The sequence below is a fragment of the Elaeis guineensis genome, chromosome 16 (assembly GCF_000442705.2).
Source record: "Elaeis guineensis isolate ETL-2024a chromosome 16, EG11, whole genome shotgun sequence".
Taxonomy (NCBI): domain Eukaryota; kingdom Viridiplantae; phylum Streptophyta; class Magnoliopsida; order Arecales; family Arecaceae; genus Elaeis; species Elaeis guineensis.
This window is the reverse complement of record NC_026008.2, coordinates 21,673,758-21,679,504: the sequence shown is the minus strand read 5'-3', so window position 1 is coordinate 21,679,504 and position 5,747 is coordinate 21,673,758. Positions and strand designations below refer to the sequence as shown.

Sequence of the window (5,747 nt, the reverse complement as noted above, 5' to 3'; positions counted from 1 at the left end):
TAGTCTAGGTCTTCTCTACTAAATGGTAGATTCTCATCTCTAGATGTAGGAGACAACTTTTTACAAGTACTGTTGGTGCTTGTGCTGAAGGGATCACCAATCTAAATACAATCTCGATGAATCGGATAATCTTCACCTCTAGTTGTATGATATGTTCTTTCATCTCATCATCCATCAAGATAGAACTGGTAGCCATACTCATTTTTATCTTTCTATGTACTTGAAGCATAAATATCCCTTTCCTTGATTTCTTATATTGCTTGCATGTTTGGATGATGAATTAATTAAGACCTTTAGAGAGATAGCAGACCATTGCACTAATACCAATTTAGTGTGGTGAAAATGGAGAAGGAAGATTTTCTTCAACCTACTTAACTTGAATTTTACAAAGAAAACTTAGAGAAAGAGAGAAGTATCGTGAAGGTAGGGCTTAAATCTCCTTTTTTTTTTTATTAATTCTCCATATACATAAACTAAGATGCATAGCCCCTATTATAATAGTGAGGTCCGCTCTTGCACAATTCAAATTAGATTTCTCTTCCTATTTTCTAGAAAGATATCCATTCTTGAATAACTTGAATCAGATTTCTCTTCTTTATTCAAATAGGACTAGATCTCTAAAAAAAAAATAATATAAATAATTATAAAAATATTAAAATTTTACAAGTGGTAGATCTCAATTTATACATCAACTTTGCCTTCTATCACTCTATTTATTTCTTCATAGATTGAAAGATAACCTTCAATCAAAGTCTATCCAAAAAAGAAACATTTTAGTTTGACCCATTCCTCTTTTGAAGCCCAAATGATGAAATTTTGGCTCAATTCAACCTCCTAGAGGATTTGCCCAAAATTGCAGATTTCAAAAAAAAAATCTAATTTCAAAAAAAAAAAAAAAGATCATCTCAATTAGACATCTATAACTACGTTATGACCTCCTAAAATTTAAAATGCAATTGGCTTCTTGATATGGTATATCTCATTCCTGGACCCCATCTAGCCTTGCTCATCATGATCAAAGTGATCCACTTTGAGTTTGATAAGCCTCTTAGATACTTATCATAACCATAATAGTCCACATTATATCTACCGATCCTCCTAGATATCTATAGTGGCCAAAGTGATCCACATCAAATATAATTGTCCTCCTTAATACTAATAATGGTTATAGTAGCCCACATCAAATTTGGTGCTCCTTTTGGATACTTAAAGTGGCCAAAATGATCCATATAGAGTCAGATGATCTTTTTGAATGCTCATAGTTGCAAAAGTGATCCACATCGAGTTTGATGATCTACTGGATCATTCGATACGAGAGATGATGACATTGAGACTTGAGATTCCTCTACTATTGGGTCTTTACAAGTATTTGCATGATGCCAGCCAACTACTATGCATAAATTTGTGTATTTTCTTTGATGTATTCCCATTTGTACCTCTAATTCTCTTCATTTTTGGCCTTCCATGAGTATTAAATTGAACTTAGGAGGTAGTATTTTGTATTTAATATCAACTTTCATACATTGGGCCTTGTTAGGTAATGATCTAATTTCTAATACATAGGTATTCTTCTACTTCGCAATGGTGCATTACTCTTATACATTATTTTCCAAACTTGCACCTCTTATATTACAAATGAAGGCTGCAGTATGTACATAAGGAATGCTTGACACCTCCCACACACGATAAGAGCAACTTCATTCATTTAGAATTACTTCATATTTTTCGTTAGTCTCAATTACTTCTACTTTATTGTAATCGCTAGTTTTATAAATAGTATAATCACCTAATTTAAGGTTGATGTCTCTTATATACTTCATTACTATAGGAACTAAATTCTTCTTTCAAGGGGCATCCATTCTCCTTCTAGATTTTATCTTCACCATAATTTTTTGGCTCGCATCATCTAATAAATCAAGAACTGGTCTATGTCTTGTCTCAGAAATTTAGGTATTGAATGTCTCTGAAAAGTTATTTATTATGTAGGGTACTTAGCTATGATGTCAAACTAAGATCTACTCCATAAACCAATGTCTTTAGCATTAAGATACTTGAATGCCTCCAAGCTAGCTTTCTTAATTTGATCTATGAAATTATCATACTGAACTTATATGAATACCTTTGTAGCTTCCTATACCTTGATTTTAAACCAATCTCCTAGGAACCTTGTTTGGAAGTTTTTGTACAAATGTCTTATGCATTTTCTATATTCTAATTGAGGATATATATATATTGTACTTCTTCTTGGCCCTTTTGTTGATATGATACGACTACTAAACTTTCTAGAGTTCCAATTGCTTCTTTAAGGACCTCTAAAAACCAATTAAGTCCAACTACCACTATTTTTAGATTCTACTATACCAAAAGCAGCTAAAAACAAACAACTATTTTCATCAAATGTTAAAGTAGCCATCATCACACCTCTGAGCTTCTCCTTTAAATGGTAGCCATCTAAAACTATAGAAGGCCTATAAATAGCTAAGAAGTTTGTATTGCAAGCTCCTACAAAAACAAAAGAGAGGTAAGCAATGCTTGTCACCAACTACATCTAATTGCAACTTTACAACACTACTTAGGTTTCTTCTAGAAGCTTCTCCTTGAAATCTTCCAATGAATCATGGATATGGCAAGCTCCTTTCCTCGCCAAATGCCCAGATATAGAAGTTCAAGATGATAGAATTGCAACAATCTCCTTAATTTAATAGGTGATAGGTCATCCTCTTTCCTTCACCAACCAATCACTCTATTATGTATCCAAAACTATGTGGCCATCGTGTTGCCAAACTATTCATAAATGAGCTTGTATGAGATTCCTGCAATTTTTTTGACTTACGCAGACAAACACAACAACATATTTATACATCCAACATTATTTATACACACTATATTGAAAAGAAATGATATTTCTATTATAATACTTGAAGTATGTGATTAATAGCGAAGTATTGAGCCTCCAATTGCAAGCTTAACTTTTGTAATTCAATGTCAGTCTACCTGGCTCACTTTTAAGAACCTTTACAAAAATTTATTTAATATAGTATACTAACTCAATGCCACCTTGAAATATTCTCGACCTACGTATTTTGCTCCTACAAATATATTAAAAGGAATAGTAGAAGTATTCTAAATATATATTGGAAGCATCAGAAGTGCAGACTTGCAAAATAACATGAAGCATAGACTTGGATACTTGAGAATACAAGCCAAAGCTCTGTAGCTTGCTAAGCTCCAAAATGGTGAATAGCTATCTAAAGGCAAAAGAGTTCAAAAAAAGAAATTGGGGAATAAACCTCAACATATATTTTTTAAAATGATATTTGATCAGAATTATGGAATATAAGCACTTGCAAATTGAATGAGTCTAAATGTGGGCATGTAAGGCAAATACTCACATCATCAATACTAGTGTCTCACCCCATAGATGACTAGAAGACAAATACATACATATATATATACATACATACATATTGTGCAAGGAAGTATACTTACAATATATATATATATATATATATATATATATATATATATATATATATATATATATATATATATATATATATATATATATATATATATATATATATATATATATATATATTGTACTTCTTCTTCTTGCCCCCTTTGTCAATATGATACGACTACTAAACTTTCTAGAGTTTCAATTACTCCTTTAAGTGCCTCCAGAAATCAAGTCCAACTATCACTATCTTTAGATTCTACTATACCAAAAGCAACTAAAAAGACAACTATTTTCATCAAATGTTAAAGCAGCCATCATCACACCTGTGAGCTTCTCCTTTAAATGGTAGCCATCTAAAACTATAGAAGGCCTATAAATAACTAAGAAGTTTGTATTGCAACCTCACACAAAAACAAAAAAGGGGTAAGCAATGCTTGTCACCAACTATATCTAATTGCAACTTTACAACACTACTTAGGTTTCTTCTCAAAAGCTTCTCCTTAAAATCTTCCAATGAATCATGGATATGGCAAACTCCTTTCCTTGCCAAACACTCAAATATAGAAGTTCAAGATGATGGAATCGCAACAATCTCTTAATTTAATAGGTAACAGGTTACCCTCTTTTCTTAGCCAACCAATCACTCTGTTATGTATCCAAAACTATGTGGCCATCGTGTTGCCGAACTATTCACAAATGAGCTTGTACGAGATTTTTGTAATTTTTTTGACTTACAGAGACAAACACAGCAACATATTTATACATCCAACATTATTCATACAAACTATAATGAAAAGGAATGATATTTCTATTATAATACCTGAAGTATGTGATTAATAGTGAAGTATTGAGTCTCCAATTGCAAGCTTCACTTTTGTAATTCACCGTCAGTCCACCTAGCTCACTTTTAATAATCTTTGCAAAAATTCATTTAATATAGTATACTAACTCAATGCCATCTTGAAATATTCTCGACCTGCATATTTTGCTCCTACAAACATATTAAAAAAAATACTAGAAGATTCTAAATATATATTGCAAGCATCGGAAGTACAGGCTTGCAAAATAACGTGAAGCATAGACTTGGATACTTGAGAATATAAGCCAAATCTCTATAGCTTGCTAAGCTTCAAAATGGTGAATAGCTACCCAAAGGCCAAAGAGTTCATATAAAGAAATTGGGGAATAAACCTCAACATATAATTTTTAAAATGATATTTGATCAGAATTTTGGAATATAAGCACTTGCAAATTGAATGAGTCTAAATGTGGGCATGTAAGGCAAGTACTCACATCACCAATACTAGTGTCTCACCCCCATAGATGACTAGAAGACAAATACATACATATATATGTACATACATTCATACATACATACATACATATTGTGCAAGGAAGCATACTTACAATGTGATCTAATAAAAATAAAATATGATTATAAATTCCACACAAGTAACTAACCATGGATAAAATTAGAAAGAGTAAAGAAGGCAACAACTTGATACCAATCCTAAGCCTTGGAACAAGTTCCATTTCTCTAATTTTGGTGTCCTCCCTCTTCCTCACTTCTTTCAAAACCCTATGAAAACCTTCATGGACCCATCTCTTCATTAAGAGATTCAATAATTGTGATTTAATAATAAAGCAAAAATATACATTACACATAGGTGACTAATTATAGATAAAAATAAAAAAACAAAGAAGATAACAACTTGATACCGATCCTAAGCTATAAAATTTATTCCATTTCTCTAATTTCGATGTCTCATCTCTCCCTGATCACTTTTTTTAGAACCCTCTAAAAACCCTCAATGACCCATTTCAGCACCGAGCAATTCAATGATAAATGAAAATAAGAAAAAAAATCAAGAATCAAATAATTGAAAGATCACAACAAGAGCATCTAAAATATTAGTACTCAAATAAACACCTTCATATGGAGCTTCAAAATGAGTTGTTTAGTAAGCTATGTAAACTAAAAGTTTTCAAATGCCAGATGAGCCTCTCTAGGAGTTGTAATATCACATTTCACATTTTTATGTTTGATTAACTAGTAAATTCACTCCTATTTCTTTAGCCAATATATATAAAAAAATAAATCTGTATTGAGTGAGAGGAACTTATTTACTTCTCGCGGATAGACTATCTACTTTGGTTTAAACAATTTCTTGATTTTCTTCATGCAAATCATTGATTAATCTAAAACTTCAATAACAATGTTAACCTATTTTGCCATTGAAGGACAGCCGAAAATGTTTGAACTTCAAAGTCAGTTCAATACAAAATT

General features: G+C 31.6%; 1 pseudogene; it reads right to left on the bottom strand.

Moving 5' to 3' along the window:
- Window positions 1–1,697: 1,697 nt before the first annotated feature.
- Window positions 1,698–4,993, bottom strand: LOC140854246 (uncharacterized; annotated as a pseudogene).
- Between the last annotated feature and the right edge of the window lie 754 nt (window positions 4,994–5,747).